The 12,651-nt window shown below is 57.0% G+C and overlaps 1 long non-coding RNA gene across 1 annotated transcript; it reads left to right on the top strand.

Moving 5' to 3' along the window:
• The first annotated feature begins 2,688 nt into the window (after positions 1–2,688).
• On the top strand, positions 2,689–4,691 carry LOC309678939. Its single transcript, XR_014269800.1, has 3 exons — positions 2,689–2,788; positions 4,124–4,282; positions 4,455–4,691. It is a non-coding gene; the product is annotated as an uncharacterized lncRNA (long non-coding RNA).
• Positions 4,692–12,651: the final 7,960 nt, after the last annotated feature.

Here is a 12,651-nt window from a genome sequence, read left to right as displayed (position 1 = left end):
GTGTTCCTGGCCTCCATGTTGTCACCGTGTTGTCCTCATCCTGATGAGATTAGTGTCCCTGGGAAAGGCTCAAATGGCCCCAAAGTCCAAGAAGTGTTGAGGCAGAGCTGCAGTGGGAGGAAGCGTTGAAGGAACGCTTGGTCCTAGGGGTGGGAGACCGCGGTCTGGACGAGCAGAAGACCTCCTGGACTGGAGGCCAGGAGATGACCACGGGCGCATGTTCCCGACTCCCTGCCGCGGACCGGGGGCAGCGGGGGTCTTGGCCCTGGCAGGTGCCCGTCGGTGCTGGAGCACGCCGTGACCCGATGCGCACCGTGGCGTGTTGCTCGCCATGCTGTGTGCGTAACGTGGCACGTGGCACGCTGCTCACCATTACACGCTGCTCCCCATGAAGCGTGCACGCTTGCCGTGCTCGCCGAGCTGGCTGCCACCCCGTCCCTGCCATGTGCCAGACCCGCTGGGCATCCTGCGCTGCCGTGGAGGTAGCCCACGCTGTAGGGCCGGGGCTGGTTCCTGCTTTTGGGGAGCCCCGGTGGGTTTTGCTCGGGGTGTGCGTGGGAGAGAGGGGAGGAGGAGAGCAGCGGGAAACCCACCCGGCTCGGTTTCTCTTGCCGGATCTTTCCCCAGGTTAAAAACCTGTTCCCCCTGCCCCTCGGGCTGCTGCAGGGCACGGGGTCAGCGCGGGGTTCCCCCCTCCCGGCGGGACCGGGGGCTCGCAGGGGGTCGCCGCCCCCTTCCCGTACAGACCCCTCCATTCACACCTCCCTCTCCCACCCCATTAATTTGTTGTGGTCGGGGCCAGTAATAGCTGCTTTGTGCGAAGGCGAGGGGAGGAGGAGGGAAAAAAAAAAAAACCCAGCGCACAGACAGCGGCTCCAGTGTTTTCTAAAAGGGATGTTTTTTCCCCCTCCGTTCTCTCTCTCTCTTTCCCTTGAATAATGTTTTTGATTGTAATAGCCTGTCCTGGTTAGGGAAACCCACAGCCTCTCCCCCTTCCCCTCCCCTCTTCTGTAAACCCTAGTAGAAGTTTAAACAACCCGGAGAGGTTTTTCTCACCAGTCTTATTTTACTAATAGGAAACAAGTGTTTAAAGGAGCGAAGGGAGCTTTCAGCTGCTGGCAAAGGAATAACTGACCTCGCAGAGAGGCGCTGGGGTCTGGCTTGTGGCCGGGGGCAAGTTGCAGCCCGGCACCTCTCTGCCGGAGCTTTGAGCCCCCCGGGACGGTCACAGTCTTGGTGTCCCCCCTGGGGACGGGCCATGACCAGCGCCAGCGACACACACCAGCAAAGCCACAAAACGCCGCAACTGGGGAACATGTTATTGTTCGCTCTCATGGAGCCGCTCAGCCTAAGGAGCCCACGTCATAAAAAAACGAATTCCCCTTTGGTTCAGCACTTGCAACATTTTTGTTCCTTGAGCGAAGGAGAAAGAAAACCCATATCCCAATTTTCACCCAAAAAATCCGAAACTCCCGCTGAGCTGGAAGGGACCCTGGAGCGATGGGGGAGCACCGTTCCCAAGGCTGGAGCAAATCCCGGCTGAAGATGGGTGCTGGCGTGGGTGGGGGGTGCCGGGAGCCCCCCCCGGTGCTGGTGCACGGAGTTGGGGTGCAGCCGCCTTCCGCACAGACCATCCGACAAAGCCTCCCACTGCAAATCCGGCGTTCGTGACTGCCAGCTGTCGGCGGAGCTATTGCCGTGTGGATAAGCTCCGGGTGATGCGGTGGTCCCACCGTGGGGCAGCTGCGCGGGAGAGGAGCACGGCGGGTGGGCGCAGGGTGCTCTGAAGGGAAGGGGAGAGGGCGGGCGAGGAGAAACCTCCCCTCATCCTCTGCCCTTGAACATCCCTTCGCACCTATTCTGTCTGTCCCGCGGTTGTCCGCTCTGAGAGCGGTGTTTGCTGCCGCTGGGGACATGGGGCTTTGCTTGGGGGGGGGAGGGCTGAAGTTCACCGTGTCTGCCTGCCGACCCCCCGTCATCGGGCTTTTTCTCTCCTGTGCCTGGAGAAAAGGTCCTTCCAGCAGCCGGCCTCCTCCTGTGCCGCTTCCGTGATGGACACAGCAGCTCTGGGAGCCCAAAAGCCGCCTTTCCATAGGATGCAAGAGGGGGAAAAAAGAGATGAAGAAAGTGAAATCCTGTGGTTATAATATACTTCTGCTCTGAGGAGCCCCCCGGTGCCTGCAGCGCTGGTTATGGTTCAGGATGGTGCGGGTGAGAGATGGGGCAGGTTACAGGAGAGGGACCGGCCGTGCCGGGGGGCTGAGTTGGGGACCCCGAACCCCGACCCTCTGGGGGACCCACGAGCCCGGTGCTGCCCCAAACGCCGGGGCCTGGGGATGCTGCGGCTCCCGGGAAGCTTTGGGTTGGGAACACCTCGTGGGGCGCCCCTGGACACGTCTCCCCCTCCATCTGGGCTCTGTCGCTCCCAGGGCTGGTGCTGAGGGGGATTAAACGCTGTGGAGCTCTTTGAAGATGAAGTTTGCCGTGTTCGTGTTAAATATTAGCGTGACTAGCCCCAGGGCTAGCGGCACTTCCATTCAAAAGGCATATCTTTAATAATGTCTTTTTTTCTCCCCCAGCAGCCTGTCCCAGACTGTGCTTTGCACCTAATATATATTGATATAGATATACACACGCACACATTTTTGGGTTTTTTTTTTGTTTGTTTGTTTGTTTTTTGTGTGGGTAGGAACTTAGCGATCGGGATCGGGATCCAGAATTTCCCGGAGGGCCTGGCCGTCAGCCTGCCTTTGCGCGGCGCTGGATTTTCAACGTGGAAAGCGTTCTGGTAAGCCAAGCTCCTCTTTGCCCATGGGATCGAGAGCCCTCGGCCGGCAGCTCCTGACGATGCCTATAGATTTCCTCCCTGTACCCGTTTGCGTTGCTCCATCGTTGAGCTGCCCTTGGGATGGGTTTGCTCCGGCTCCCCTCCTGGCATCCCGGAGAGCCTCTGCTGGGAGCGCTGCGGGTTTCCAGCTTTGCGGAAGGGCACTGAGCACTGCGCTGTGCCCTCCGCAGGGCCCCGGCTCAGCTCCCAGCCCCTGCTCCCGGGGGATGCCCCGGTGATCCCGGTGGGTCACCCCATCCCGCTTCAGCGGTGCGTCGGTGGCGAGCTCCCACATTCTGCACTTAACAGGGATGGGTCTTTTTTTTTTTAAATTTTATTTCATTTCATTTTTTTCTCTCGCTTCGCTCTGGGCTGGATTTCAAATCCACTTTTTATTTTCTCTTTTCCTTTTTTTTCCCGGAGGTGAAAAAGCCAAGGGCATGAACTCTGGGAGCGCAGGGCTGCGTTCCTGCCCGTGCACGTGTGCTGGGCCGGGTGATGGATGGGAGGGCAGGGGGGCGGCGTGCGAACGCCTCCCGCCAAAGCCTTGTTTTCTTTTCCTCCCACCCACCTCCAATTCAGTAAGCGCGGCCGGTGCCGGGACTTGCACCGGGATTGCTACTGCCAGGAAGGGAGTTCCCATGGTCCAGGGAGTTAAAACAGCCCTAGAGGGAAAGGAAACGAGGAGGAAGAGCACAATTTCATCCTGTTTGAGGCTGCGGCCAGATGTCCTCTTTGGGACTGAGCAAAGCTGGTTGGAAATGTTTCATAGAATTTCACAGAACAGTTTGGGTTGGAAGGGACCGTTAAAGGCCATCTGGTCCAACCCCTGGCCATGGGCAGGGACATCTTCAACCAGCCCAGGTTGCTCAGAGCCCCGTCCAACCTGGCCTGGGATGTTTTCAGGGACGGGACATCCCCCACCTCTCTGGGCAGCCTGGGTCAGTGTCTCACCACCCTCAGTGTAAACCGTTGCTTCCTCATATCTAGTCTAAATGTTTCCTCTCTGACTCATCCCTGTCTGTGAGTTGGATCCCCAAATCCCACTGAGTTCTTCAGGGAAGGAATTGGATTGTGCCTTAATTCCCTTCCCGGAAAAATCAGCTGGGTTAGGTCAGATCACCTTCATTGCCTGTTTAAAATAATCCAGGTGGCATGGTGTGGCCAGGGCCAACCTCCTCCCGGCCACGGTGGCATTAAGGAGGACGATGGGGCTGGGGAACTGCAGAGCCCCGGGAGGGCTGTGCCGCCCCTCGCGCCGGGTCCCCGGTGGCTTTTAATCTCGATCTTTTGCAGGTACGGGCAGCTGAGCGGCATGGTGGAGCCCTTAGCCGGCGTCTTTGGTGCCTTCGCCGTGGTGGTGGCAGAGCCTCTCCTCCCCTACGCCCTGGGCTTCGCCGCCGGAGCAATGGTCTACGTGGTGATGGACGATATCATCCCCGAGGCACAGACGAGGTGAGAGCCCCTCGGTGACCACCGCTAGATGCAGATAGACCCGGGGGGTAAAGCGCAGAGGACTCTGGAAGATCCCTTCCCTTGCCCGGATGAGATATAAAGCAGCGCTTCCCTCACCCGTGAAGCCGGTCCCGGCTCCCGGGAGCTCATGCCACCCCTTTTCTCCCTGCAGTGGCAACGGGAAGCTGGCTTCCTGGACCTCCATACTGGGATTTGTGGTGATGATGTCCCTGGACGTTGGGCTCGGGTAGGGCAGCGCGCCACTTCCCGGGAGAAGACTTCAGAACCATTTGTGCGGTGGCGTTTGGAACTGGACACACGTTATCCTCTGGACTTTTTTTTTTTTGTATATATATTTTTTTTTTTGGATCTGGTTTGGTGTTGATTTCCTATAATTTTATATCTCTTCCTCCCCTCCAACGTCATGTCGATGGTTTTCAAAGCACAAATACGGGTGGTTCCTCGCCGGTCCTGGTTTTCTTTCGCCACCAGATTTTCTTTTCGTCTCGGGAGGGTCATTGGAGGACGTGTTGGGGGGGCTGCAGGTCACCCTCTCCTCTCCCTCCCGCGCTGGGCTGCTTTCTCTGGCAGGGCGCTCTGGGTTTTGATCATCTTTGTTCTGTAGAAGATTAGAAATTCACTGTCGCGTGTGTAAGCTGGTCTGTGGTTAAGTACCGAGGTATTTGAATGGAGTAAGCTCCGGACAGAGTCTCAATTTCCGCACTTTTTTCGACAGGCGGGTGGAAGGCATTGGGGCTCAGGTAACACGTAGAGCACTCTGTGGGACCGCAGGTCTCGTGTATCCTGCTGGTCCTTGGGAATGTTTGAGGGTATTAGTTTTGATGGACGCAAATAGTTCAGGCAAATAAAAATTAATTTTCGTGGGATCTCTGTAAGAGGGAAATGTCATTTTTTCCTAAATTTATCTCTGAAGTGGAGCGTTTTTCCAATCCATTGTGTTCAATACCTTGAGTTTTTTTCTTAAAAAAAAAAACAGGAAGAAGAATATTTGTGTTTTCTAGCCTGTGCTCTTTGAAAGGGCAAGCTGTGGTCATCAATGTTGTTGGGGGTGTGCTGCCTGGCTGGTGTGCAGCAGGATACCTTTCCACGTGGGGCCGTGACTCTCTCTGGCCTTCCCGAGTGAGTGATTGCTGGTTTTCGGCTGCTGGTTCCAGTGGTTCCTAACTCCCCAAGAGCCACCGCAGGTTTTTCCTGGCGCTAGCCCTGGTCGCGCTTCACCCCGCGGAAGAGGTGGGAGCAGAGTCAGGACCGGAGCGTGCCACCAGCTCCCGTCTTCCTGAGCAGCCTCAGGATGAAATAAATTCATCAGGGTGAATTAATTATCTACCCTGCCCGAAGAGCTGGAAACATGCGCCTTGTGTACCTGTCTCTTCGCCCTCCGCTTTCCAAGCATCTCTTGTTGATTGGCCGCTCCTGAGCAGGCAGGATGAGTCCCTCGCAGGCTGAGAAGCGAGCGCTGCCCGTCCCTCCCCGTGCCTGCCGCATGCTCCAGCGAGGAGCAAAACGCCGAGGTGGGAAGGATGCTGCAAAGCACACCTCCCTCTTCACTCCGGGTGCTGCTGCCTGCCATAAAAAAGGGTTTGTTAGACCCTCCGGCAGGAATAACTGGATCACCCGGGTGCCGCCCGCCTGCAGCTCAGCCCCTCCGCAGGGGGCTGCGAGGTGTGTGTGGGGGGTCACGGACCACCATTCGGTCCCGCCGGAGAAGCTGCGGGAAGGGCAGCCAAAGGGAACAGGCTTGAATAAACTAAGCTAGAGCCGTGCATTTTTGTTTGGTTCTTTTTTTTTTTTTTTTTTTCGGTTGGATTTCATTTGTACTTCATTTGTGTGTCACTCTGGATGATACAAAACTGCTGTTTGCCAATGGATTTGACCTTTTAACTGTGACTGGTTTCAATAAATGGGAAATTCAGAGTTTGCACTGATCTATTTTAAATGCTGTAGAGCCATACCTTTGCTTCTCCTCCCTCCGTTCTGCTATGTTTCGTTTCTCCAGCTCAGTTGTTCCTGGCTTGTCAAAGGTCCTGCCTCTCAACCGGGCAGGCAGCCTCTTTGGGGAAGGAAAAAAAAGGGAAAAAAATGCCAAAGAAAGGCAGCTGTGCGGGGCCTCATTCAGGCACCCGCCAGCGTGTTTTAGTGCTCACCGTTTGCCGCAGCCAACCCGCTCAGCGCCCGGTCCAGCGCCTGACACTGCGCCGTGCCTTCCGGCTGGGAAAAAAGCAGCCGCAAGAAATCCCTGGGGGGAAAAAGCAGCTCTGCCTGCTCCGACCTGGGGCGCAGGTACCGCCGCGGCTCACGGGGCTGTACGCACGCGCACACACGTGTAGGTACCATCCCTGGTTCGGCTCAGCCCCGTGGGGGGCTGTGGCTGCATCCCGCATCCCCGGGAGGAGCCGTGGGGGTGATGCTGGTCTGGGGCAGGCCGGAGCGCTGCTGTCCTGGGGGACGGGGTGGGAAGGGGGACCCGACCTGCCCCAGGATCCGCCAGGCTGTGGAGGTGACCCGGGTGTCTCTGGGCACAGGGGAAATTTGGGGTTACGGTTCCCACATCCAAGAACAAGAGCCCTGCAGCCGGTTTCTCCTTCCCAGTGCCACCAGCAGAGACACCGAGCAATCTCCCATTGCTCTTCACCTTGTTTCTAGATACACCAGAAGCGTTTGTAAAGCTTTTAGCCCTCAGTTTTCAGCCGAAAGCCTTCGTGTGAAACTTAAAAATCCTCAGAGGTGTCCACAGGTCGGGATTTCTCACAGACGTTTGGTGATACTTTCTTTCTTGTTTGATTCCTGGCGCATGGTGAAAGTTGGTACAAAAAAACCCACATTATACATTTAAAGGCAGCCTTGTAATCAGTTTGCTGCAAGATAATATCGCTTAAAGCATTTAATCCCGCTTAGATGTAGCCAGCCGAGATAATTATGTACATTGGACCCGTAGGAAGCGAGTGGGGAGGGCGATGCAGAAAGCACATATGTAAATCCTTCTTTTCTGTTTGTACCCTGGAGGTGAGTGAAATTATATATCTAGTCCTCGGCACGACTGAAAAGCTGGCGGGGGGCCAGGCCTGAAATTACCCATGGAAACAAAAGCTGTCAATGGAAAGGTGGAGTTTGGAGCAAAGGCGATATAAACCCTGGCCAAGCCCCGCAAAATGGAGATGGGCTTTGCTCTGTGGCCTGGAGGAGCCGGTTCTCACGCAGAGCCCGAGCTGGAGGGGAAGGAGAGGAAGGTTTTGTCATCATAGAATCACAGAATGGTTTGGGTTGGAAGGGACCTTGAAGATCATCTCGTTCCCACCCCCTGCCCTGGGCAGGGACACCTCCCCCCAGCCCAGGTCGCTCCCAGCCCCATCCAACCCGGCCTTGAACACCTCCAGGGATGGGGCAGCCACAGCTCCTCTGGGCAACCTGTGCTGGGGGCTCACCACCTGCACAGAAAAGGATTTCTTCCTCTTATCACATCTAAACCTCCCCTCCTTCAGTTTAAAACCATGGCTCGTCCCATGGCTCCCCTCCCTGATCCAGAGTCCCTCCCCAGCTCTGCTGGAGCCCCTTTAGGCACTGGAAGGGGCTCTGAGGTCTCCCCGGAGCCTTCTCCTCTCCAGGCTGACCCCCCCCACCTCTCCCCGCCTGTCCTCCCAGCAGAGGGGCTCCAGCCCTCCCAGCAGCTCCGGGGCCTCCTCTGGCCCCGCTCCAACAGCTCCGTGTCTTTCCTCTGTTGGGGGCTCCAGAGCTGGAGGCAGCACTGTGGGGGGGTCTCCCCAGAGCAGAGCGCAGCAGAGGGGCAGAGTCCCCCCCTCGCCCTGCTGGCCACACTTCTGCTGAGGCGGCCCAGGATGCGGTCGGCCTTGTGGGCTGCGATGGCGCATGGCCGGCTCATGGTGAGCTTCTCCTCACTCAGCACCCCCAGGGCCTTCTCCTCAGGGCGGCTCTCCCGCCATTCCCCGCCCAGCCTGGAGCTGTGCTCGGCATTGCCCCGACCCAGAGGGAGGACCCTGCACTTGGCCTGCTTGAACTGCGGGAGGTTGGCACGGGCCCACCTCTCCAGCCTGTGCCGCTCCCTCTGCATGGCATCCCTCCCCTCCCGCCTCTCTGCCTCGCCACTTTTTGTTTGTTTGTTTGTTTTTAAATATTAATGCACACTTTTTTCCCATTGCTGGAGCTGGGGTTTGGGAGACGGGGGTGTGCTTGGCCCCAAACCCTTGCCGGGATGTGCGTGCCAGGATGCAGCCGGGCCTTTGCCCCCCGCCAGGAGGCTCTGGCAGCGGTGTGGTCCCTCCCTTGGCAGAGCCGACCCGTGTCTCTGCTGCGGTGGAATGGGGAGAAAGCCCTGGGAGCACGGTGGGGGCCGTCTTTCCATCCTTTTGATGGGTGGCAGTCAGCCTTCGCAGGGGCACAGCAGTGCCTCGACCGGTTTGAAATGTCCTTTGAGCCCCTTAAAAGCCTAATATTAAATTGTAGCACCAATTCTGGTGTTCCCCCCCCCCCCCCCCCTTTGTATGTGTAAAGCCTCACACATACAAAAAATTTAGGTTCTTGTGTTTTATCTTAAAACGGTAATAACGTTTTGCATTGGCCAGAGGAAAATTGAAACTGTGGCTCCCCTCCATCCAAAAGCCTCAAACCCCAAAAGGTAAAGGGAAAGAGCTTTTTCTAATCAGCGCTTGCGTGTGCTTTTGCGATGGGCACTAAAAATAACCCGAAGACCCGGTACAAGTTTGTGGCCTCCTTCCTGGTGCTTTTGTGGATGTCTGGGGCTTTTGCAATCCCTGCCAATGAGGGAGGGTGACCTGAGAGCTGGAAAGTCCCCCAATTCTTCGCAGCCCCGGAGGTGGCTGCGTTTGGCAGCGGGCGAAGCTGGGAGGCAGCTTCATGTGCAAGCATGCGCGCCCCGCGTGCCGAGCTGCTGCTCGGAGAGCTTCGCCAGGCAAAATTGCTGTGAAAAAGCCCATCAATGCAACGCTGGGTGTATTTTGCTGCTTTTCTTGTGTTTTTTTTTTGTCTTTCAGAGGTTGAACCACCCAGAGCCTTTCCTGCAGGACGGCCACGGGCTCAGTGCGGGCTCGGTGCGGGCTCAGTGCAGGCTCGGTGCGGCTGGCAAGAAGATGATGGGGGAATTCCATAGGGAAACTGCTCCGCGGACGGGAGAGCTGCCGGGGACAGGCGTCGGGTTGGGCTTGTGACTAAGTGGTGGATGGAGAGGCTGCTGATAGCTGGGCACTGCAGGCGTGTTTGCCGGGGGATTAGGGCTTTAGAGAGGGGATTATTTGGGGCTATGAGTGTGTAATGCAAAGCGTTGGGCTTCTGCCTTTGGGGATGCGGCTCATCCATCCCGCCCGGAGCTGCAGTACAAGGAGAAAACACCCGTCCCCTTTGCTTGCGGGCAAATCCCACCTTACTCCCTCCCTCTATGCGATGCCATGCAGCTCCCGGTGGGTGCCAGGGCGGCACGTGGTGGGCATGGAGGTTGGCACCAGGGCACAACACCTGCTCGGCCGCCGCTCTGCCCTCCCCGGTGCTTCCTTCTCCCTGCCTGGCACTGCTCGCTCCCGGCCGGGGCGAGCACAGCGAAGGGCCGCGGTTACGGTTTTGCAAGCTAGGCAGGGAAAGCACGCCTTTCCCCCCACCGGCGTGACACGGCTCACGTTGCCCTGCGCACGGTGCCGTGAGTCAGGGAGCAGGAATGGGCGGGTGGACCCTCCGTGGGTGCCGGGCGCGCGCCAGCCCGCGCCGCAGTGCTGGGGAAGGCGAAGGCGGCTGCGGTTTACAGGAGGGCTGGGCGGGGAGAGAAAAACCCCGAGCGAGGGCTTTGCACGCAACCGAACAATAATCCCATTATTAGGGCCCATGCCGTCAAACAAAACATGGCACAAAACATTACTCGGGCTTGCAAGATGCGCGCCCGGGGTAGATCGTAGCACCTGAGTCATTGCTTATAAAGGAATGGATTTCACCTCCCTCCCCTCCCCTTAGGAAAGAAACAATTCAAACCTTCAGACAGAATGACTTCTATTCTTTGTACACGGACTTTGTTGTACTTGGCAACCAGGCTGCAATTAAAACTGAGCCGCTCGCTCTCTCGTGCGCACACACGCAGGCTGCCGGCCCCGAGCTGGAGAGCAAACGTGGGATCATCTTCCCGCTCGGAGCTTGCTCGGGCGCCCCGAGCCCATCGCCCCGGCATCGCTTCAGCCCCAGCGTGGACCCCTCAACCTCGGGAACAAGCCCGGTCCTGGGGGAGCGGAGGGAAGAAAGGAAATTATGGCTCAGGCTGCCCTTTTCCTAGGGCAGATAGGACGGGGTCATTGAGTTTCTAGGGCAGATTTCAGGGCCAGTTTCTCTTTTTAGGTAGATATTCGCACACTCTAAGTACGTGGATTTAGTCGTGCGTGGCCAACCAGCCCTTGAAAAGCCCCGTGCTCGTGTCCGTGCGGGGTTGCTGGGAGAGCAGCTCCTGGATAACCCCCTGGTTGCTTTTCTCCTGGTTGCTTTACTTAAAATTTCAGCTGACCGATGGAAGGGGGTGGCTGCGGAAAGGTTCCCCCCTGCCGTCTCAGAGGGACGTTCTCCACGCGGTTTCTTATGTGTTGTGTGAAGGTGGGAAACATTGACATGAGGGTGAAATGCCATCAGTCCAGCAACAGCTCCGCTGCAAATTCTTCAATCTGGAGGGGTTTTCCTAATGGGAAAAGAGGGAAAATTACACATTGTGGGATCTGCAGATCACACAGCTGTGATGTTAGTACCTCTTCTCTTGTTTTAAGGCTTTTACAGTGCGGAGGGTGGTTGTTTGTGCAAGAACAGGGAGAAAATATTCTTTGTATGTCCTTGGTTGAGATTTCTGGGATGTGTTTCTGTGCCTTGTAATCCTACGAGGGGGTTCTTGAGAGCAGGAAACTGAGCCCGAAGGTTTATTTTAATATAATCTCACAAAATGCTGATGATAACTAAAAAGCTTTTGTGTCCAGAGCTGGTTTGCATGGGGGAATTGTTTAAATCTCTCTCTCGCTGTTGCCTTCTCGTGTTCTTACAGGAACAACAAAAGCGTTACAGAGCCCACACGCTCTCTCCCCATCTCGTCTCATACAATCCCTCTGCTGCGCCTGGAGCAGAAAACAAAACCGCCGCTCCAAACCCCATATGAAAATAGGAGAGAAGAGAATGGCCTGGATCTGCTTTCCTTTTACTGCAAAATAATTTCCCTGCCATAAAATTACCAGCGAGAGCCAAGGGAAGATTAGGTCATACGGAAAAATGCCGGTTGGGAAACAATGGAGGGAGGTGCTGGTAACGGCCGGGCTGCAGGACTCCCCACTGCCCCGGGCTTCCCCTGGGGACCCCCACCTCTGCCCAGACCCCCACCTCTGCCAGCCCCGAGCCCCGGCGCTGCTCCCCCGACTTCAGCATCCCCAACCCTTTTTTATTTCCCTGTCTTTCCCGAGGTTACACGGCAGCGAGGGCTGGAGCATCCCAGTTTCTCCCAGCCTGCTGCTTCAAGTTGGGCTGGATTTGGGGCCTGAAGCAGCATCTCACTCCCTCTTTTGTTTTCCCCTTTCCTCTCCAGACCACAGTTTGTCCCGGAGCTGCTCTGCCTCCATCCCTACTGACCGGCTCAGCCCTGCCAGCTGATGGACAACCCCTCCGGAGGCGTTTGAAGGTCATTTTCCCTGAATCCGGAGTCTCTGACATGTCCCCGGAGGTCAGAGATCTTTGGGCTTTGGGGGAGATGTCTTAAAACCTGTCCTGGTGTAGGTTCCACAAAAGCCCTCCGGTGCCCTCCAGTTCTGGGTGGTGGCTGCCTGCGCCGCCCCGAAAAACCTTTGGGAGACCGGGAAAACAGATCCAGACAACAAGGGGGCCCCGGGGCCTCCCGAGTCATTAAACAAATTAAGTTGTTTAGAACAAGGAGGCCCAGGTGACTGGGTGTGAAAGCCCCCGAGGCCTCGGTAATTGCCGTGTAGAGGCAGCGCTGGTGGGTGGAAGGGAGACAAAGAGATTTTGGGGGATTTTTCCCCCCGCTGGCAGCAGCTCCAGCCCCGTTCGGCTTCATGGGGCGCTCTGGGACTCGGCCACGCTGGCATTGGGAGCCCGGGCTGGGATGATGCTGCGGTCCAGAGAGGTGCTTAGGGATGGGGCAGAGGGAGAGGTCCCCCCAGTCCGCCCAAGTGTGCTTCCTTCCTTCTAATGGACCTGGGCTCCAAACCCCCCAAGGTGTTTCGCTGCCTCCGAGACCCGTCCTTGCTCTTGCTGCCTTCTCAGGCTCAGCAGAGGCCACTGAGCAAAAGGGATTTATTTTTTTTTTCTTCCCTTGTGCAAATCGTTTTCCCGTCTGCTTTGTGCAAAGGTGAGCA

Source organism: Vanellus vanellus (assembly GCF_965231255.1).
Source record: "Vanellus vanellus genome assembly, chromosome: 17".
Lineage (NCBI taxonomy): Eukaryota > Metazoa > Chordata > Aves > Charadriiformes > Charadriidae > Vanellus > Vanellus vanellus.
Note: the sequence above shows the minus strand (reverse complement) of the source record. Positions and strands in the feature narration are given on the sequence as shown.